Raw genomic sequence first — 25969 nt, forward strand, 5'->3', positions numbered from 1 at the left:
AAATAATGTACTATAATATCACACTGACTGTGTGTTCAGAACAAGTGTTAAATGGATTCAAATAATGCACTATGATATCACAATGACTGTGTTCAGAACAAGTGTTCAATGGATTAAAATAATGTACTATGATATCACACTGACTGTGTGTTCAGAACAAGTGTTCAATGGATTCAAATAATGTACTAAGATATCACACTGACTGTGTGTTCAGAACAAGTGTTCAATGGATTCAAATAATGTACTATGACATCACACTGTCAGTGTGTTCAGAACAAGTGTTCAATGGATTCAAATAATGCACTATGATATCACAATGACTGTGTGTTCAGAACAAGTGTTCAATGGATTCAAATAATGTACTATGATTTCACAATGACTGTGTTCAGAACAAGTGTTCAATGGATTCAAATAATGTACTATGATATCACAATGACTGTGTTCAGAACAAGTGTTCAATGGATTCAAATAATGTACTATGATATCACACTGACTGTGTGTTCAGAACAAGTGTTCAATGGATTCAAATAATGTACTATGATATCACACTGACTGTGTGTTAAGAACAAGTGTTCAATGGATTCAAATAATGCACTATGATATCACAATGACTGTGTGTTCAGAACAAGTGTTCAATGGATTAAAATAATGTACTATGATATCACAATGACTGTGTTCAGAACAAGTTTTACAATGGATTCAAATAATGTACTATGATATCACACTGACTGTGTGTTCAGAACAAGTGTTAAATTGATTAAAATAATGTACTATGATATCACACTGACTGTGTGTTCAGAACAAGTGTTAAATGGATTCAAATAATGTACTATGATATCACACTGACTGTGTGTTCAGAACAAGTGTTAAATGGATTCAAATAATGTACTATGACATCACACTGTCTGTGTGTTCAGAACAAGTGTTCAATGGATTAAAATAATGCACTATGATATCACAATGACTGTGTGTCCAGAACAAGTGTTCAATGGATTCAAATAGTGTACTATGATATCACAATGACTATGTTCAGAACAAGTGTTCAATGGATTCAAATAATGCACAATGACATCACAATGACTGTGTTCAGAACAAGTGTTAAATGGATTCAAATAATGTACTATGATATCACACTGACTGTGTGTTCAGAACAAGTGTTAAATGGATTCAAATAATGTACTATGATATCACACTGTCTGTGTGTTCAGATCAAGTGTTCAATGGATTCAGATAATGTACTATGATATCACAATGACTGTGTTCAGAACAAGTGTTCAATTGATTCAAATAATGTACTATGATATCACAATGACTGTGTGTTCAGAACAAGTGTTAAATGGATTCAAATAATGTACTATGATATCACAATGACTGTGTGTTCAGAACAAGTGTTCAATGGATTCAAATAATGTACTATGATATCACAATGACTGTGTGTTCAGAACAAGTGTTCAATGGATTCAAATAATGTACTATGATATCACACTGACTGTGTGTTCAGAACAAGTGTTCAATGGATTCAAATAATGTACTATGATATCACACTGACTGTGTGTTAAGAACAAGTGTTCAATGGATTCAAATAATACACTATGATATCACACACTGAATGTGTGTTCAGAACAAGTGTTCAATTGATTAAAATCACACTGTCTTTGTGTTCGGAACAAGTGTTGAATGGATTCAAATAATGCACTATTATATCACACTGACTGTGTGTTCAGAACAAGTGTTCAATGGATTAAAATAATGTACTATGATATCACAATGACTGTGTGTTCAGAACAAGTGTTCAATGGATTAAAATAATGTACTATGATATCACAATGACTGTGTTCAGAACAAGTTTTACAATGGATTCAAATAATGTACTATGATATCACACTGACTGTGTGTTCAGAACAAGTGTTAAATTGATTAAAATAATGTACTATGATATCACACTGACTGTGTGTTCAGAACAAGTGTTAAATGGATTCAAATAATGTACTATGATATCACACTGACTGTGTGTTCAGAACAAGTGTTAAATGGATTCAAATAATGTACTATGATATCACACTGTCTGTGTGTTCAGATCAAGTGTTCAATGGATTCAAATAATGTACTATGATATCACACTGACTGTGTGTTCAGAACAAGTGTTCAATGGATTCAAATAATGTACTATGATATCACAATGACTGTGTTCAGAACAAGTTTTACAATGGATTCAAATAATGTACTATGATATCACACTGACTGTGTGTTAAAAACAAGTGTTCAATGGATTCAAATAATGTACTATGATATCACACTGACTGTGTGTTAAAAACAAGTGTTCAATGGATTCAAATAATGCACTATGATATCACAATGACTGTGTGTTCAGAACAAGTGTTCAATGGATTAAAATAATGTACTATGATATCACAATGACTGTGTTCAGAACAAGTTTTACAATGGATTCAAATAATGTACTATGATATCACACTGACTGTGTGTTCAGAACAAGTGTTAAATTGATTAAAATAATGTACTATGATATCACACTGACTGTGTGTTCAGAACAAGTGTTAAATGGATTCAAATAATGTACTATGATATCACACTGACTCTGTGTTCAGAACAAGTGTTCAATGGATTAAAATAATGTACTATGATATCACAATGACTGTGTGTTCAGAACAAGTGTTCAATGGATTCAAATAATGCACAATGACATCACAATGACTGTGTTCAAAACAAGTGTTAAATTGATTAAAATAATGTACTATGATATCACACTGACTGTGTGTTCAGAACAAGTGTTCAATGGATTCAAATAATGTACTAAGATATCACATTGACTGTGTGTTCAGAACAAGTGTTCAATGGATTCAAATAATGTACTATGATATCACAATGACTGTGTGTTCAGAACAAGTGTTCAATGGATTCAAATAATGTACTATGATTTCACAATGACTGTGTTCAGAACAAGTGTTCAATGGATTCAAATAATGAACTATGATATCACAATGACTGTGTTCAGAACAAGTGTTCAATGGATTCAAATAATGTACTATGATATCACACTGACTGTGTGTTCAGAACAAGTGTTAAATTGATTAAAATAATGTACTATGATATCACACTGACTGTGTGTTCAGAACAAGTGTTAAATGGATTCAAATAATGTACTATGATATCACACTGACTGTGTGTTCAGAACAAGTGTTAAATGGATTCAAATAATGTACTATGATATCACACTGTCTGTGTGTTCAGATCAAGTGTTCAATGGATTCAAATAATGTACTATGATATCACACTGACTGTGTGTTCAGAACAAGTGTTCAATGGATTCAAATAATGTACTATGATATCACACTGACTGTGTGTTAAGAACAAGTGTTCAATGGATTCAAATAATGCACTATGATATCACAATGACTGTGTGTTCAGAACAAGTGTTCAATGGATTAAAATAATGTACTATGATATCACAATGACTGTGTTCAGAACAAGTTTTACAATGGATTCAAATAATGTACTATGATATCACACTGACTGTGTGTTCAGAACAAGTGTTAAATTGATTAAAATAATGTACTATGATATCACACTGACTGTGTGTTCAGAACAAGTGTTCAATGGATTAAAATAATGTACTATGATATCACACTGACTGTGTGTTCAGAACAAGTGTTCAATGGATTCAAATAATGTACTAAGATATCACACTGACTGTGTGTTCAGAACAAGTGTTCAATGGATTCAAATAATGTACTATGACATCACACTGTCAGTGTGTTCAGAACAAGTGTTCAATGGATTCAAATAATGCACTATGATATCACAATGACTGTGTGTTCAGAACAAGTGTTCAATGGATTCAAATAATGTACTATGATTTCACAATGACTGTGTTCAGAACAAGTGTTCAATGGATTCAAATAATGTACTATGATATCACAATGACTGTGTTCAGAACAAGTGTTCAATGGATTCAAATAATGTACTATGATATCACACTGACTGTGTGTTCAGAACAAGTGTTCAATGGATTCAAATAATGTACTATGATATCACACTGACTGTGTGTTAAGAACAAGTGTTCAATGGATTCAAATAATGCACTATGATATCACAATGACTGTGTGTTCAGAACAAGTGTTCAATGGATTAAAATAATGTACTATGATATCACAATGACTGTGTTCAGAACAAGTTTTACAATGGATTCAAATAATGTACTATGATATCACACTGACTGTGTGTTCAGAACAAGTGTTAAATTGATTAAAATAATGTACTATGATATCACACTGACTGTGTGTTCAGAACAAGTGTTAAATGGATTCAAATAATGTACTATGATATCACACTGACTGTGTGTTCAGAACAAGTGTTAAATGGATTCAAATAATGTACTATGACATCACACTGTCTGTGTGTTCAGAACAAGTGTTCAATGGATTAAAATAATGCACTATGATATCACAATGACTGTGTGTCCAGAACAAGTGTTCAATGGATTCAAATAGTGTACTATGATATCACAATGACTATGTTCAGAACAAGTGTTCAATGGATTCAAATAATGCACAATGACATCACAATGACTGTGTTCAGAACAAGTGTTAAATGGATTCAAATAATGTACTATGATATCACACTGACTGTGTGTTCAGAACAAGTGTTAAATGGATTCAAATAATGTACTATGATATCACAATGACTGTGTGTTCAGAACAAGTGTTAAATGGATTCAAATAATGTACTATGATATCACAATGACTGTGTGTTCAGAACAAGTGTTCAATGGATTCAAATAATGTACTATGATATCACAATGACTGTGTGTTCAGAACAAGTGTTCAATGGATTCAAATAATGTACTATGATATCACACTGACTGTGTGTTCAGAACAAGTGTTCAATGGATTCAAATAATGTACTATGATATCACACTGACTGTGTGTTAAGAACAAGTGTTCAATGGATTCAAATAATACACTATGATATCACACACTGAATGTGTGTTCAGAACAAGTGTTCAATTGATTAAAATCACACTGTCTTTGTGTTCGGAACAAGTGTTGAATGGATTCAAATAATGCACTATTATATCACACTGACTGTGTGTTCAGAACAAGTGTTCAATGGATTAAAATAATGTACTATGATATCACAATGACTGTGTGTTCAGAACAAGTGTTCAATGGATTAAAATAATGTACTATGATATCACAATGACTGTGTTCAGAACAAGTTTTACAATGGATTCAAATAATGTACTATGATATCACACTGACTGTGTGTTCAGAACAAGTGTTAAATTGATTAAAATAATGTACTATGATATCACACTGACTGTGTGTTCAGAACAAGTGTTAAATGGATTCAAATAATGTACTATGATATCACACTGACTGTGTGTTCAGAACAAGTGTTAAATGGATTCAAATAATGTACTATGATATCACACTGTCTGTGTGTTCAGATCAAGTGTTCAATGGATTCAAATAATGTACTATGATATCACACTGACTGTGTGTTCAGAACAAGTGTTCAATGGATTCAAATAATGTACTATGATATCACAATGACTGTGTTCAGAACAAGTTTTACAATGGATTCAAATAATGTACTATGATATCACACTGACTGTGTGTTAAAAACAAGTGTTCAATGGATTCAAATAATGTACTATGATATCACACTGACTGTGTGTTAAAAACAAGTGTTCAATGGATTCAAATAATGCACTATGATATCACAATGACTGTGTGTTCAGAACAAGTGTTCAATGGATTAAAATAATGTACTATGATATCACAATGACTGTGTTCAGAACAAGTTTTACAATGGATTCAAATAATGTACTATGATATCACACTGACTGTGTGTTCAGAACAAGTGTTAAATTGATTAAAATAATGTACTATGATATCACACTGACTGTGTGTTCAGAACAAGTGTTAAATGGATTCAAATAATGTACTATGATATCACACTGACTGTGTGTTCAGAACAAGTGTTAAATGGATTCAAATAATGTACTATGATATCACACTGTCTGTGTGTTCAGATCAAGTGTTCAATGGATTCAAATAATGTACTATGATATCACACTGACTGTGTGTTCAGAACAAGTGTTCAATGGATTCAAATAATGTACTATGATATCACAATGACTGTGTTCAGAACAAGTTTTACAATGGATTCAAATAATGTACTATGATATCACACTGACTGTGTGTTAAAAACAAGTGTTCAATGGATTCAAATAATGTACTATGATATCACACTGACTGTGTGTTAAAAACAAGTGTTCAATGGATTCAAATAATGCACTATGATATCACAATGACTGTGTGTTCAGAACAAGTGTTCAATGGATTAAAATAATGTACTATGATATCACAATGACTGTGTTCAGAACAAGTTTTACAATGGATTCAAATAATGTACTATGATATCACACTGACTGTGTGTTCAGAACAAGTGTTAAATTGATTAAAATAATGTACTATGATATCACACTGACTGTGTGTTCAGAACAAGTGTTAAATGGATTCAAATAATGTACTATGATATCACACTGACTCTGTGTTCAGAACAAGTGTTCAATGGATTAAAATAATGTACTATGATATCACAATGACTGTGTGTTCAGAACAAGTGTTCAATGGATTCAAATAATGCACAATGACATCACAATGACTGTGTTCAAAACAAGTGTTAAATTGATTAAAATAATGTACTATGATATCACACTGACTGTGTGTTCAGAACAAGTGTTCAATGGATTCAAATAATGTACTAAGATATCACATTGACTGTGTGTTCAGAACAAGTGTTCAATGGATTCAAATAATGTACTATGATATCACAATGACTGTGTGTTCAGAACAAGTGTTCAATGGATTCAAATAATGTACTATGATTTCACAATGACTGTGTTCAGAACAAGTGTTCAATGGATTCAAATAATGAACTATGATATCACAATGACTGTGTTCAGAACAAGTGTTCAATGGATTCAAATAATGTACTATGATATCACACTGACTGTGTGTTCAGAACAAGTGTTAAATTGATTAAAATAATGTACTATGATATCACACTGACTGTGTGTTCAGAACAAGTGTTAAATGGATTCAAATAATGTACTATGATATCACACTGACTGTGTGTTCAGAACAAGTGTTAAATGGATTCAAATAATGTACTATGATATCACACTGTCTGTGTGTTCAGATCAAGTGTTCAATGGATTCAAATAATGTACTATGATATCACACTGACTGTGTGTTCAGAACAAGTGTTCAATGGATTCAAATAATGTACTATGATATCACACTGACTGTGTGTTAAGAACAAGTGTTCAATGGATTCAAATAATGCACTATGATATCACAATGACTGTGTGTTCAGAACAAGTGTTCAATGGATTAAAATAATGTACTATGATATCACAATGACTGTGTTCAGAACAAGTTTTACAATGGATTCAAATAATGTACTATGATATCACACTGACTGTGTGTTCAGAACAAGTGTTAAATTGATTAAAATAATGTACTATGATATCACACTGACTGTGTGTTCAGAACAAGTGTTAAATGGATTCAAATAATGTACTATGATATCACACTGACTGTGTGTTCAGAACAAGTGTTAAATGGATTCAAATAATGTACTATGATATCACACTGTCTGTGTGTTCAGATCAAGTGTTCAATGGATTCAGATAATGTACTATGATATCACAATGTCTGTGTTCAGAACAAGTGTTCAATTGATTCAAATAATGTACTATGATATCACAATGACTGTGTGTTCAGAACAAGTGTTAAATGGATTCAAATAATGTACTATGATATCACAATGACTGTGTGTTCAGAACAAGTGTTCAATGGATTCAAATAATGTACTATGATATCACAATGACTGTGTGTTCAGAACAAGTGTTCAATGGATTCAAATAATGTACTATGATATCACACTGACTGTGTGTTCAGAACAAGTGTTCAATGGATTCAAATAATGTACTATGATATCACACTGACTGTGTGTTAAGAACAAGTGTTCAATGGATTCAAATAATACACTATGATATCACACACTGAATGTGTGTTCAGAACAAGTGTTCAATTGATTAAAATCACACTGTCTTTGTGTTCGGAACAAGTGTTGAATGGATTCAAATAATGCACTATGATATCGCAATGACTGTGTGTCCAGAACAAGTGTTCAATGGATTAAAATAATGTACTATGATATCACAATGACTGTGTTCAGAACAAGTGTTCAATGGATTCAAATAATGCACAATGACATCACAATGACTGTGTTCAGAACAAGTGTTAAATAGATTAAAATAATGTACTATGATATCACACTGACTGTGTGTTCAGAACAAGTGTTCAATGGATTCAAATAATGTACTAAGATATCACACTGACTGTGTGTTCAGAACAAGTGTTCAATGGATTCAAATAATGTACTATGACATCACACTGTCTGTGTGTTCAGAACAAGTGTTCAATTGATTCAAATAATGCACTATGATATCACAATGACTGTGTGTTCAGAACAAGTGTTCAATGGATTCAAATAATGTACTATGATATCACACTGACTGTGTGTTAAGAACAAGTGTTCAATGGATTCAAATAATACACTATGATATCACACACTGAATGTGTGTTCAGAACAAGTGTTCAATTGATTAAAATCACACTGTCTTTGTGTTCGGAACAAGTATTGAATGGATTCAAATAATGCACTATTATATCACACTGACTGTGTGTTCAGAACAAGTGTTCAATGGATTCAAATAATGTACTATGATATCTGTCAGGACTCCTGGGTGATCGTGTGTGTATGTATGTCTTACCTGTTGGTGGTGGTTCCTCACTGGTTCACTGGCTCCTCCCACTCGTTTCAGTAATTGTTCACCTGTCGTGTCTCATCAGCTGTTCTCTTTTTATAGCACTCTGTCCTGTCTCTCGTCGCGTGCTCATTGTCTTGGTTGGTTTCAGTCTCGCTGTCCGAGTCCAGTCGGTAGCTCTTTCTGTTTCTTCAGGTTCGGTCGCAGGCATCTGGAGGCTCGTCTTAGCCCAGAGTTTACCCGCCTGTGGATATTGTGAACTTGACCTCGAGTGAACTTTGCTCTGTTTTCTGGTATTACTGGTGCGCTTTGTTTTCAGGCGAGATCCAGTATCATCCAGGTTCCTGTGAGCTACCTTTTTCTGTCGGACGTTGTTTTGCCTTCCGTCCAGTGTTCTGAGGTTATCGTCAGTCTCTCGCCGTGTGAGGATTTCTTCCCGGTCACCGACCAGAGTGGATTACTTCGTGGGACGCCGCGGGTGGTCTCTGTGCCGTGGACTGTGACTTTGTGATTCATCTGACGCTCTCTTTATTCCTCTATAATAAACATTGAGAACTTGCATCTGACTCCGAGACTTATTCTGACAGAATGAGCACGCCACCGATGGAGTCAGCGAGTTCGGAGAGTTCGGATACGATGTACACCGCACTTCAGCAGCAGGGAGTGATCATTGATCAGCATGCATCTCTGTTGAATGAAGCTTCCAGAGATTTTCGTGTTCTGTCCGGACAATTTACTGAACTCAGTACCCGGGTAGACCAGATGGTTTCCCAGGTCGGTGAGCGTTTTCCTCCTGCACCAGTCGAAAGTGCACCTGCAGACCGCGAGCCACACGCGGCGACACCCCCGTCCTTTGATGGCGATCCCAAGTCTTGCCGGGCTTTCTTACAGCAGTGTTCCCATGTCTTTGCCCTTCAGCCACGGCGGTTCGCCGCTTCATCATCTAAGGTGGCGTATGTACTGACACTTCTCACCGGAAGGGCAAGGCAGTGGGGAATGGCTGCATGGGGAGCCAGGGCTTCGTGCACGGCTTCGTTTGAGGCTCTTGAAACGGAGATGTTGAGTTTATTTGATCGGTCACTTCATGGGGACATGGCAGCAGCCGAATTAGTGAGACTTTTGCAACGGACCTCTTCCGTCACGGATTATGCCATCGCGTTCAAGACGCTAGCCATCACCTGCGGCTGGAATGACGCTGCATTACGGGCTCAGTTCCTCGAGGGTCTCAACCCTGCTATCCAGGATGAGATCGCTGCACGGGATCCGCCGACATCTCTAGAGACGGCGATCGATCTGGCGTTGAGGATCGAGACACGCCACCGTCAACGTGACATCCGCCGGTCGTTTCGTCATCTCGCCGTCTCTGAACCGGTGGAATTCCCCGCATCTTCTCTCCAAATGGAGGAACCCATGCAACTGGGCAAGCTCCGTCTTACTGCCACTGAAAGACATCGTCGTCTGTCCTGTGGTTTGTGCTTATATTGCGGTAAGGCGGGACATATCGCTGCTGTGTGTCCGGTAAAAGAGTCTGCCCGCCGATGACTTCGGGAGTTTCGGTGGGCGTGTCGTCATTAAAGTCTCCCGTAAGCTGTACCACACTTCCAGTAATCATAAACTATAAACAGTCTTATCATTCACAGGCGTTGCTGGATTCTGGTGCGGAGGCAAGTTTTCTGGATGCCGGTGTGGCCAAATCATGGAATATTCCTTTTATTTCTCTGTCTTCTTCTCTCTCCGCCTGGACTTTAAAGGGACAGCATATGGCTGTTATCACCCATCGCACCCCCCCTGTGAGTCTGTTTGTTTCTGGCAATCATCGTGAGGAGATTGAATTCTTTTTATTAGAACATTCTCAATCACCCGTCATTTTAGGGCATGATTGGTTGACCAAACATAATCCTCACGTTGATTGGCAGAACGGTGTTGTGTTATCTTGGAAGTCTTCGTGTCATGTTTCTTGTCTCGGTCCTGCTCCTTCTCCTGTTGTGTGTTCTACTTTTCAGGTTCCGGATGTTGATCTCTCGGGAGTTCCGGCGGAGTACTCTGATCTGCGTCGGGTGTTCAGTAGAGCTCGGGCCACTTCCCTACCTCCTCACCGGTCGTATGATTGTGAAATCAAACTTCTCTCAGACACTTCTCCGCCTAAGGGTCGCATATTTTCCCTATCTAAACCAGAGAGAGAGGCTATGGATAAGTACATTAACGAATCTCTTAATGCCGGTCTCATTCGCCGCTCCTCATCTCCAGCTGGCGCTGGATTTTTCTTTGTCAAGAAAAAAGACGGGTCTCTTCGTCCGTGCATTGATTACAGAGGGCTGAATGACATTACTGTTAAGAATAAGTACCCCTTGCCTTTAATGTCATCAGCGTTCGAGTTATTACAGGGAGCGCACGTGTTTACCAAGTTAGATCTGCGCAACGCTTATCACTTGGTACGTATCAAAGAGGGCGATGAGTGGAAGACAGCCTTTAATACACCATCAGGGCACTGGGAATACTGCGTTCTTCCGTTCGGTCTTTGTAACGCACCGGCTGTCTTCCAAACCATGGTCAATGAAGTGCTGGGTGACATGATTAACAAATTTGTCTTTGTGTATCTCGATGACATTCTCATCTTTTCTCCCTCTATGCAGATACACACCCAGCATGTTCGCCAGGTTTTACAACGGTTGTTAGAGAATCAGCTCTTTGTTAAGGCGGAGAAGTGTGAGTTCCACCAGGAGTCGGTTTCGTTTCTGGGTTTCGTAATAGCCGAGGGAGAGATTCGTCCCGATCCCGCTAAAGTTAAAGCGGTCGCCGAATGGCCAGTGCCCGACACTCGTAAAGAGCTTCAGCGATTTCTGGGTTTCGCCAACTTTTATCGGCGTTTCATCAGAAACTTTGGTCAGATCGCTAAACCTCTTACCGCTCTTACTTCCTCTAAAGTGTGTTTCCGTTGGAATACTGAAGCTCAGGAGGCCTTTGATGAGTTAAAGTCCCGTTTCATCTCTGCACCTGTTCTTTCTATTCCAGATGCGGCGAAACAATTTATAGTGGAGGTGGATGCATCTGATGTCGGGGTAGGCGCCGTTTTATCTCAGCGATCCTCTGTTGACGGGAAAGTGCATCCGTGTGCTTTTTTCTCTCATCGGTTAAACCCAGCGGAGCGAAATTACGACATAGGTAATCGGGAGCTGCTGGCGGTTAGACTCGCTCTGGGTGAGTGGCGTCACTGGTTGGAGGGAACCTCGGAACCCTTTCTGGTCTGGACGGATCATAAGAATTTGGAATATATCCGTTCAGCCAGAAGATTAACATCTAGACAGGCTCGCTGGGCACTTTTCTTCGAGCGGTTTAACTTCACCCTCTCGTACCGGCCGGGGTCTAAAAACACTAAACCTGACGCTCTCTCCCGTCTGTTCGAGGGTTCCGGTTCGGAGCGGACCGAGACCATTCTCCCGGAGGGGAGGGTGGTCGGTGCCCTCGTGTGGGGAATCGAGCAGCGGGTGAGAGAGGCCGGCCGAGAGGGGGAAGTTCCGGAGGGGTGTCCGGCGGGTTGTCTATGGGTTCCTGAGCGCCTACGTTCCGATGTCATCCGGTGGGGTCACGAATCCAAGTTTGTCGGCCATCCAGGAATTCGGAGAACGTTGGCTGCCATCCGTCAACGTTTTTGGTGGTCTTCTATGACTTCGGACGTCAGACAGTTCGTATTAGCCTGTTCAGTCTGTGCTTGTAATAAAGCATCTAATCAACCTCCCGCTGGTCTGCTTAAATCTTTGCCCGTCCCCTCCCGCCCCTGGTCTCATATAGCCCTTGATTTTGTCACCGGCTTACCGGCGTCGAATGGTAACACTGTCGTATTGACTGTGGTGGATCGTTTTTCCAAAGCGGTTCATTTTATTCCCCTGCCTAAACTTCCTTCTGCCAAGGAGATGGCTCAGGTTTTGATTAATCACGTCTTTCGGTTACACGGTATTCCGACTGATGTAGTTTCAGATAGGGGTCCTCAGTTCATCTCTCGTTTTTGGCAGGAGTTTTGTAGACAGATCGGCGCTACTGCCAGCCTGTCTTCTGGTTATCATCCGCAGACCAATGGGCAATGCGAACGGGCTAATCAGGATCTCGGTCGAACGCTTCGCTGTCTGTCGTCTAAATATCCGAATTCTTGGTGCCAACAGCTTCCTTGGGTCGAGTATTCTCATAATTCTCTTCCCGTCGCATCCACTAATTTGTCTCCGTTTGAATTATCTGTCGGTTATCAACCTCCTCTTTTCCCATCACAGGAGCCCGACGCAGCGGTTCCGTCTGCTTTAGCTTTCGTGCGCAGGTGCAGACGCACTTGGAAGAAAGCTAAATCACTCTTGTTGCAAAACTCCAGACGAACCAAAGCTGCGGCTGATCGTCACCGGCGACCTCCACCCCGTTATGTGTGTGGACAAAAGGTATGGCTTTCCACCAAGGATCTGCCTCTCCGTGAGCCTTCTCGTAAGCTGGCTCCTCGTTTCATTGGGCCATACAGTATATCTAAGGTCATTAATCCGGTAGCGGTCAAGCTTAAGTTACCTCCTATTCTTGGTCGGGTTCACCCAGTTTTTCATGTATCCAGGGTTAAACCTGTGATTTTTGCCCGGAACAATCCCCCTGTCTCTGCCCCTAAACCCCCCGCCCCTCGTCTAGTGGATGGTGCTCCTGCCTATACTGTTAGGAGATTACTAGATTCTCGTCGCAGGGGCAGAGGTTTTCAGTATTTAGTGGACTGGGAGGGTTACGGTCCGGAGGAGAGGTCTTGGGTTCCGGCCCGGGATATACTGGACCCTGGTCTGATCGAGGATCTCCGTCGGCGACAGGGTGAGTCTCCTCCATGCCCGTCCGGTGCCGGTCATGGGGGGGGGGATACTGTCAGGACTCCTGGGTGATCGTGTGTGTATGTATGTCTTACCTGTTGGTGGTGGTTCCTCACTGGTTCACTGGCTCCTCCCACTCGTTTCAGTAATTGTTCACCTGTCGTGTCTCATCAGCTGTTCTCTTTTTATAGCACTCTGTCCTGTCTCTCGTCGCGTGCTCATTGTCTTGGTTGGTTTCAGTCTCGCTGTCCGAGTCCAGTCGGTAGCTCTTTCTGTTTCTTCAGGTTCGGTCGCAGGCATCTGGAGGCTCGTCTTAGCCCAGAGTTTACCCGCCTGTGGATATTGTGAACTTGACCTCGAGTGAACTTTGCTCTGTTTTCTGGTATTACTGGTGCGCTTTGTTTTCAGGCGAGATCCAGTATCATCCAGGTTCCTGTGAGCTACCTTTTTCTGTCGGACGTTGTTTTGCCTTCCGTCCAGTGTTCTGAGGTTATCGTCAGTCTCTCGCCGTGTGAGGATTTCTTCCCGGTCACCGACCAGAGTGGATTACTTCGTGGGACGCCGCGGGTGGTCTCTGTGCCGTGGACTGTGACTTTGTGATTCATCTGACGCTCTCTTTATTCCTCTATAATAAACATTGAGAACTTGCATCTGACTCCGAGACTTATTCTGACAGATATCACAATGACTGTGTTCAGACCAAGTGTTAAATGGATTCAAATAATGTACTATAATATCACACTTACTGTGTGTGTGTTCAGAACAAGTGTTAAATGGATTCAAATAATGTACTATGTTATCACAATGACTGTGTGTTCAGAACAAGTGTTCAATGGATTCAAATAATGCACTATGATATCACAATGACTGTGTGTTCAGAACAAGTGTTCAATGGATTAAAATAATGTACTATGATATCACAATGACTGTGTTCAGAACAAGTGTTAAATGGATTCAAATAATGTACTATGATATCACACTGACTGTGTGTTCAGAACAAGTGTTCAATGGATTCAAATAATGCACTATGATATCACAATGACTGTGTGTTCAGAACAAGTGTTCAATGGATTCAAATAATGTACTATGATATCACACTGACTGTGTTCAGAACAAGTGTTCAATGGATTCAAATAATGTACTATGATATCACAATGACTGTGTGTTCAGAACAAGTGTTCAATGGATTAAAATAATGTACTATGATATCACAATGACTGTGTTCAGAACAAGTGTTCAATGGATTCAAATAATGTACTATGATATCACAATGACTGTGTGTTCAGAACAAGTGTTCAATGGATTAAAATAATGTACTATGATATCACAATGACTGTGTTCAGAACAAGTTTTCAATGGATTCAAATAATGTACTATGATATCACACTGACTGTGTGTTCAGAACAAGTGTTCAATGGATTAAAATAATGCACTATGATATCACAATGACTGTGTTAAGAACAAGTGTTCAATGGATTCAAATAATGTACTATGATATCACAATGACTGTGTGTTCAGAACAAGTGTTCAATGGATTCAAATAATGCACTATGATATCACACACTGAATGTGTGCTCAGAACAAGTGTTCAATTGATTAAAATCACACTGTCTTTGTGTTCGGAACAAGTGTTGAATGGATTCAAATAATGTACTATGATATCACACTGACTGTGTGTTCAGAACAAGTGTTCAATGGATTAAAATAATGTACTATGATATCACAATGACTGTGTTCAGAACAAGTGTTAAATGGATTAAAATAATGTACTATGATATCACACTGACTGTGTGTTCAGAACAAGTGTTCAATGGATTAAAATAATGTACTATGATATCACAATGACTGTGTTCAGAACAAGTGTTAAATGGATTAAAATAATGTACTATGATATCACACTGACTGTGTGTTCAGAACAAGTGTTAAATGGATTCAAATAATGTACTATGATATCACACTGTCTGTGTGTTCAGATCAAGTGTTCAATGGATTCAAACAATGTACTATGATATCACAATGACTGTGTTCAGAACAAGTGTTCAATTGATTCAAATAATGTACTATGATATCACAATGACTGTGTGTTCAGAACAAGTGTTAAATGGATTCAAATAATGTACTATGATATCACAATGACTGTGTGTTCAGAACAAGTGTTCAATGGATTCAAATAATGTACTATGATATCACAATGACCGTGTGTTCAGAACAAGTGTTCAATGGATTCAAATAATGTACTATGATATCACACTGACTGTGTGTTCAGAACAAGTGTTCAATGGATTCAAATAATGTACTATGATATCACACTGACTGTGTGTTAAGAACAAGTGTTCAATGGATTCAAATAATGCACTATGATATCACAATGACTGTGTGTTCAGAACAAGTGTTCAATGGATTCAAATAATGCACTATGATATCACAATTACTGTGTGTTCAGAACAAGTGTTCAATGGATTCAAATAATGTACTATGATATCACAATGACTGTGTGTTCAGAACAAGTGTTCAATGGATTCAAATAATGCACTATGATATCACAATGACTGTGTGTTCAGAACAAGTGTTCAATGGATTCAAATAATTTACTATGATATCACACTGACTGTGTGTTCAGAACAAGTGTTAAATGGATTCAAATAATGTACTATGATATCACAATGACTGTGTGTTCAGAAAAAGTGTTCAATGGATTAAAATCACACTGTCTTTGTGTTCAGAACAAGTGTTAAATGGATTCAAATAATGTACTATGATATCACACTGACTGTGTGTTCAGAACAAGTGTTAAATGGATTCAAATAATGTACTATGACATCACACTGTCTGTGTGTTCAGAACAAGTGTTCAATGGATTAAAATAATGCACTATGATATCACAATGACTGTGTGTCCAGAACAAGTGTTCAATGGATTCAAATAGTGTACTATGATATCACAATGACTATGTTCAGAACAAGTGTTCAATGGATTCAAATAATGCACAATGACATCACAATGACTGTGTTCAGAACAAGTGTTAAATGGATTCAAATAATGTACTATGATATCACACTGACTGTGTGTTCAGAACAAGTGTTAAATGGATTCAAATAATGTACTATGATATCACACTGTCTGTGTGTTCAGATCAAGTGTTCAATGGATTCAGATAATGTACTATGATATCACAATGACTGTGTTCAGAACAAGTGTTCAATTGATTCAAATAATGTACTATGATATCACAATGACTGTGTGTTCAGAACAAGTGTTAAATGGATTCAAATAATGTACTATGATATCACAATGACTGTGTGTTCAGAACAAGTGTTCAATGGATTCAAATAATGTACTATGATATCACAATGACTGTGTGTTCAGAACAAGTGTTCAATGGATTCAAATAATGTACTATGATATCACACTGACTGTGTGTTCAGAACAAGTGTTCAATGGATTCAAATAATGTACTATGATATCACACTGACTGTGTGTTAAGAACAAGTGTTCAATGGATTCAAATAATACACTATGATATCACACACTGAATGTGTGTTCAGAACAAGTGTTCAATTGATTAAAATCACACTGTCTTTGTGTTCGGAACAAGTGTTGAATGGATTCAAATAATGCACTATTATATCACACTGACTGTGTGTTCAGAACAAGTGTTCAATGGATTAAAATAATGTACTATGATATCACAATGACTGTGTGTTCAGAACAAGTGTTCAATGGATTAAAATAATGTACTATGATATCACAATGACTGTGTTCAGAACAAGTTTTACAATGGATTCAAATAATGTACTATGATATCACACTGACTGTGTGTTCAGAACAAGTGTTAAATTGATTAAAATAATGTACTATGATATCACACTGACTGTGTGTTCAGAACAAGTGTTAAATGGATTCAAATAATGTACTATGATATCACACTGACTGTGTGTTCAGAACAAGTGTTAAATGGATTCAAATAATGTACTATGATATCACACTGTCTGTGTGTTCAGATCAAGTGTTCAATGGATTCAAATAATGTACTATGATATCACACTGACTGTGTGTTCAGAACAAGTGTTCAATGGATTCAAATAATGTACTATGATATCACAATGACTGTGTTCAGAACAAGTTTTACAATGGATTCAAATAATGTACTATGATATCACACTGACTGTGTGTTAAAAACAAGTGTTCAATGGATTCAAATAATGTACTATGATATCACACTGACTGTGTGTTAAAAACAAGTGTTCAATGGATTCAAATAATGCACTATGATATCACAATGACTGTGTGTTCAGAACAAGTGTTCAATGGATTAAAATAATGTACTATGATATCACAATGACTGTGTTCAGAACAAGTTTTACAATGGATTCAAATAATGTACTATGATATCACACTGACTGTGTGTTCAGAACAAGTGTTAAATTGATTAAAATAATGTACTATGATATCACACTGACTGTGTGTTCAGAACAAGTGTTAAATGGATTCAAATAATGTACTATGATATCACACTGACTCTGTGTTCAGAACAAGTGTTAAATGGATTCAAATAATGTACTATGATATCACACTGACTGTGTGTTCAGAACAAGTGTTAAATGGATTCAAATAATGTACTATGACATCACACTGTCTGTGTGTTCAGAACAAGTGTTCAATGGATTAAAATAATGCACTATGATATCACAATGACTGTGTGTCCAGAACAAGTGTTCAATGGATTCAAATAGTGTACTATGATATCACAATGACTATGTTCAGAACAAGTGTTCAATGGATTCAAATAATGCACAATGACATCACAATGACTGTGTTCAGAACAAGTGTTAAATGGATTCAAATAATGTACTATGATATCACACTGACTGTGTGTTCAGAACAAGTGTTAAATGGATTCAAATAATGTACTATGATATCACACTGTCTGTGTGTTCAGATCAAGTGTTCAATGGATTCAGATAATGTACTATGATATCACAATGACTGTGTTCAGAACAAGTGTTCAATTGATTCAAATAATGTACTATGATATCACAATGACTGTGTGTTCAGAACAAGTGTTAAATGGATTCAAATAATGTACTATGATATCACAATGACTGTGTGTTCAGAACAAGTGTTCAATGGATTCAAATAATGTACTATGATATCACAATGACTGTGTGTTCAGAACAAGTGTTCAATGGATTCAAATAATGTACTATGATATCACACTGACTGTGTGTTCAGAACAAGTGTTCAATGGATTCAAATAATGTACTATGATATCACACTGACTGTGTGTTAAGAACAAGTGTTCAATGGATTCAAATAATACACTATGATATCACACACTGAATGTGTGTTCAGAACAAGTGTTCAATTGATTAAAATCACACTGTCTTTGTGTTCGGAACAAGTGTTGAATGGATTCAAATAATGCACTATTATATCACACTGACTGTGTGTTCAGAACAAGTGTTCAATGGATTAAAATAATGTACTATGATATCACAATGACTGTGTGTTCAGAACAAGTGTTCAATGGATTAAAATAATGTACTATGATATCACAATGACTGTGTTCAGAACAAGTTTTACAATGGATTCAAATAATGTACTATGATATCACACTGACTGTGTGTTCAGAACAAGTGTTAAATTGATTAAAATAATGTACTATGATATCACACTGACTGTGTGTTCAGAACAAGTGTTAAATGGATTCAAATAATGTACTATGATATCACACTGACTGTGTGTTCAGAACAAGTGTTAAATGGATTCAAATAATGTACTATGATATCACACTGTCTGTGTGTTCAGATCAAGTGTTCAATGGATTCAAATAATGTACTATGATATCACACTGACTGTGTGTTCAGAACAAGTGTTCAATGGATTCAAATAATGTACTATGATATCACAATGACTGTGTTCAGAACAAGTTTTACAATGGATTCAAATAATGTACTATGATATCACACTGACTGTGTGTTAAAAACAAGTGTTCAATGGATTCAAATAATGTACTATGATATCACACTGACTGTGTGTTAAAAACAAGTGTTCAATGGATTCAAATAATGCACTATGATATCACAATGACTGTGTGTTCAGAACAAGTGTTCAATGGATTAAAATAATGTACTATGATATCACAATGACTGTGTTCAGAACAAGTTTTACAATGGATTCAAATAATGTACTATGATATCACACTGACTGTGTGTTCAGAACAAGTGTTAAATTGATTAAAATAATGTACTATGATATCACACTGACTGTGTGTTCAGAACAAGTGTTAAATGGATTCAAATAATGTACTATGATATCACACTGACTCTGTGTTCAGAACAAGTGTTCAATGGATTAAAATAATGTACTATGATATCACAATGACTGTGTGTTCAGAACAAGTGTTCAATGGATTCAAATAATGCACAATGACATCACAATGACTGTGTTCAAAACAAGTGTTAAATTGATTAAAATAATGTACTATGATATCACACTGACTGTGTGTTCAGAACAAGTGTTCAATGGATTCAAATAATGTACTAAGATATCACATTGACTGTGTGTTCAGAACAAGTGTTCAATGGATTCAAATAATGTACTATGATATCACAATGACTGTGTGTTCAGAACAAGTGTTCAATGGATTCAAATAATGTACTATGATTTCACAATGACTGTGTTCAGAACAAGTGTTCAATGGATTCAAATAATGAACTATGATATCACAATGACTGTGTTCAGAACAAGTGTTCAATGGATTCAAATAATGTACTATGATATCACACTGACTGTGTGTTCAGAACAAGTGTTAAATTGATTAAAATAATGTACTATGATATCACACTGACTGTGTGTTCAGAACAAGTGTTAAATGGATTCAAATAATGTACTATGATATCACACTGACTGTGTGTTCAGAACAAGTGTTAAATGGATTCAAATAATGTACTATGATATCACACTGTCTGTGTGTTCAGATCAAGTGTTCAATGGATTCAAATAATGTACTATGATATCACACTGACTGTGTGTTCAGAACAAGTGTTCAATGGATTCAAATAATGTACTATGATATCACACTGACTGTGTGTTAAGAACAAGTGTTCAATGGATTCAAATAATGCACTATGATATCACAATGACTGTGTGTTCAGAACAAGTGTTCAATGGATTCAAATAATGTACTATGATATCACACTGACTGTGTGTTAAGAACAAGTGTTCAATGGATTCAAATAATGCACTATGATATCACACTGACTGTGTGTTCAGAACAAGTGTTCAATGGATTCAAATAATGCACTATGATATCACAATGACTGTGTGTTCAGAACAAGTGTTCAATGGATTCAAATAATGTACTATGATATCACACTGACTGTGTTCAGAACAAGTGTTCAATGGATTAAAATAATCAACTATGATATCACAATGACTGTGTGTTCAGAACAAGTGTTCAATGGATTAAAATAATGTACTATGATATCACAATGACTGTGTTCAGAACAAGTGTTCAATGGATTCAAATAATGTACTATGATATCACAATGACTGTGTGTTCAGAACAAGTGTTCAATGGATTAAAATAATGTACTATGATATCACAATGACTGTGTTCAGAACAAGTTTTCAATGGATTCAAATAATGTACTATGATATCACACTGACTGTGTGTTCAGAACAAGTGTTCAATGGATTAAAATAATGCACTATGATATCACAATGACTGTGTTAAGAACAAGTGTTCAATGGATTCAAATAATGTACTATGATATCACAATGACTGTGTGTTCAGAACAAGTGTTCAATGGATTCAAATAATGCACTATGATATCACACACTGAATGTGTGCTCAGAACAAGTGTTCAATTGATTAAAATCACACTGTCTTTGTGTTCGGAACAAGTGTTGAATGGATTCAAATAATGTACTATGATATCACACTGACTGTGTGTTCAGAACAAGTGTTCAATGGATTAAAATAATGTACTATGATATCACAATGACTGTGTTCAGAACAAGTGTTAAATGGATTAAAATAATGTACTATGATATCACACTGACTGTGTGTTCAGAACAAGTGTTCAATGGATTAAAATAATGTACTATGATATCACAATGACTGTGTTCAGAACAAGTGTTAAATGGATTAAAATAATGTACTATGATATCACACTGACTGTGTGTTCAGAACAAGTGTTAAATGGATTCAAATAATGTACTATGATATCACACTGTCTGTGTGTTCAGATCAAGTGTTCAATGGATTCAAACAATGTACTATGATATCACAATGACTGTGTTCAGAACAAGTGTTCAATTGATTCAAATAATGTACTATGATATCACAATGACTGTGTGTTCAGAACAAGTGTTAAATGGATTCAAATAATGTACTATGATATCACAATGACTGTGTGTTCAGAACAAGTGTTCAATGGATTCAAATAATGTACTATGATATCACAATGACCGTGTGTTCAGAACAAGTGTTCAATGGATTCAAATAATGTACTATGATATCACACTGACTGTGTGTTCAGAACAAGTGTTCAATGGATTCAAATAATGTACTATGATATCACACTGACTGTGTGTTAAGAACAAGTGTTCAATGGATTCAAATAATGCACTATGATATCACAATGACTGTGTGTTCAGAACAAGTGTTCAATGGATTCAAATAATGCACTATGATATCACAATTACTGTGTGTTCAGAACAAGTGTTCAATGGATTCAAATAATGTACTATGATATCACAATGACTGTGTGTTCAGAACAAGTGTTCAATGGATTCAAATAATGCACTATGATATCACAATGACTGTGTGTTCAGAACAAGTGTTCAATGGATTCAAATAATTTACTATGATATCACACTGACTGTGTGTTCAGAACAAGTGTTAAATGGATTCAAATAATGTACTATGATATCACAATGACTGTGTGTTCAGAAAAAGTGTTCAATGGATTAAAATCACACTGTCTTTGTGTTCAGAACAAGTGTTAAATGGATTCAAATAATGTACTATGATATCACACTGACTGTGTGTTCAGAACAAGTGTTAAATGGATTCAAATAATGTACTATGACATCACACTGTCTGTGTGTTCAGAACAAGTGTTCAATGGATTCAAATAATGCACTATGATATCACAATGACTGTGTGTCCAGAACAAGTGTTCAATGGATTCAAATAGTGTACTATGATATCACAATGACTATGTTCAGAACAAGTGTTCAATGGATTCAAATAATGCACAATGACATCACAATGACTGTGTTCAGAACAAGTGTTAAATGGATTCAAATAATGTACTATGATATCACACTGACTGTGTGTTCAGAACAAGTGTTAAATGGATTCAAATAATGTACTATGATATCACACTGTCTGTGTGTTCAGATCAAGTGTTCAATGGATTCAGATAATGTACTATGATATCACAATGACTGTGTTCAGAACAAGTGTTCAATTGATTCAAATAATGTACTATGATATCACAATGACTGTGTGTTCAGAACAAGTGTTAAATGGATTCAAATAATGTACTATGATATCACAATGACTGTGTGTTCAGAACAAGTGTTCAATGGATTCAAATAATGTACTATGATATCACAATGACTGTGTGTTCAGAACAAGTGTTCAATGGATTCAAATAATGTACTATGATATCACACTGACTGTGTGTTCAGAACAAGTGTTCAATGGATTCAAATAATGTACTATGATATCACACTGACTGTGTGTTAAGAACAAGTGTTCAATGGATTCAAATAATACACTATGATATCACACACTGAATGTGTGTTCAGAACAAGTGTTCAATTGATTAAAATCACACTGTCTTTGTGTTCGGAACAAGTGTTGAATGGATTCAAATAATGCACTATTATATCACACTGACTGTGTGTTCAGAACAAGTGTTCAATGGATTAAAATAATGTACTATGATATCACAATGACTGTGTGTTCAGAACAAGTGTTCAATGGATTAAAATAATGTACTATGATATCACAATGACTGTGTTCAGAACAAGTTTTACAATGGATTCAAATAATGTACTATGATATCACACTGACTGTGTGTTCAGAACAAGTGTTAAATTGATTAAAATAATGTACTATGATATCACACTGACTGTGTGTTCAGAACAAGTGTTAAATGGATTCAAATAATGTACTATGATATCACACTGACTGTGTGTTCAGAACAAGTGTTAAATGGATTCAAATAATGTACTATGATATCACACTGTCTGTGTGTTCAGATCAAGTGTTCAATGGATTCAAATAATGTACTATGATATCACACTGACTGTGTGTTCAGAACAAGTGTTCAATGGATTCAAATAATGTACTATGATATCACAATGACTGTGTTCAGAACAAGTTTTACAATGGATTCAAATAATGTACTATGATATCACACTGACTGTGTGTTAAAAACAAGTGTTCAATGGATTCAAATAATGTACTATGATATCACACTGACTGTGTGTTAAAAACAAGTGTTCAATGGATTCAAATAATGCACTATGATATCACAATGACTGTGTGTTCAGAACAAGTGTTCAATGGATTAAAATAATGTACTATGATATCACAATGACTGTGTTCAGAACAAGTTTTACAATGGATTCAAATAATGTACTATGATATCACACTGACTGTGTGTTCAGAACAAGTGTTAAATTGATTAAAATAATGTACTATGATATCACACTGACTGTGTGTTCAGAACAAGTGTTAAATGGATTCAAATAATGTACTATGATATCACACTGACTCTGTGTTCAGAACAAGTGTTCAATGGATTAAAATAATGTACTATGATATCACAATGACTGTGTGTTCAGAACAAGTGTTCAATGGATTCAAATAATGCACAATGACATCACAATGACTGTGTTCAAAACAAGTGTTAAATTGATTAAAATAATGTACTATGATATCACACTGACTGTGTGTTCAGAACAAGTGTTCAATGGATTCAAATAATGTACTAAGATATCACATTGACTGTGTGTTCAGAACAAGTGTTCAATGGATTCAAATAATGTACTATGATATCACAATGACTGTGTGTTCAGAACAAGTGTTCAATGGATTCAAATAATGTACTATGATTTCACAATGACTGTGTTCAGAACAAGTGTTCAATGGATTCAAATAATGAACTATGATATCACAATGACTGTGTTCAGAACAAGTGTTCAATGGATTCAAATAATGTACTATGATATCACACTGACTGTGTGTTCAGAACAAGTGTTAAATTGATTAAAATAATGTACTATGATATCACACTGACTGTGTGTTCAGAACAAGTGTTAAATGGATTCAAATAATGTACTATGATATCACACTGACTGTGTGTTCAGAACAAGTGTTAAATGGATTCAAATAATGTACTATGATATCACACTGTCTGTGTGTTCAGATCAAGTGTTCAATGGATTCAAATAATGTACTATGATATCACACTGACTGTGTGTTCAGAACAAGTGTTCAATGGATTCAAATAATGTACTATGATATCACACTGACTGTGTGTTAAGAACAAGTGTTCAATGGATTCAAATAATGCACTATGATATCACAATGACTGTGTGTTCAGAACAAGTGTTCAATGGATTAAAATAATGTACTATGATATCACAATGACTGTGTTCAGAACAAGTTTTACAATGGATTCAAATAATGTACTATGATATCACACTGACTGTGTGTTCAGAACAAGTGTTCAATGGATTAAAATAATGTACTATGATATCACACTGACTGTGTGTTCAGAACAAGTGTTCAATGGATTCAAATAATGTACTAAGATATCACACTGACTGTGTGTTCAGAACAAGTGTTCAATGGATTCAAATAATGTACTATGACATCACACTGTCAGTGTGTTCAGAACAAGTGTTCAATGGATTCAAATAATGCACTATGATATCACAATGACTGTGTGTTCAGAACAAGTGTTCAATGGATTAAAATAATGTACTATGATATCACAATGACTGTGTTCAGAACAAGTTTTACAATGGATTCAAATAATGTACTATGATATCACACTGACTGTGTGTTCAGAACAAGTGTTAAATTGATTAAAATAATGTACTATGATATCACACTGACTGTGTGTTCAGAACAAGTGTTAAATGGATTCAAATAATGTACTATGATATCACACTGACTGTGTGTTCAGAACAAGTGTTAAATGGATTCAAATAATGTACTATGACATCACACTGTCTGTGTGTTCAGAACAAG

This window comes from Gobio gobio, assembly GCF_949357685.1.
Source record: "Gobio gobio genome assembly, chromosome: 10".
In the NCBI taxonomy this organism is placed as follows: domain Eukaryota; kingdom Metazoa; phylum Chordata; class Actinopteri; order Cypriniformes; family Gobionidae; genus Gobio; species Gobio gobio.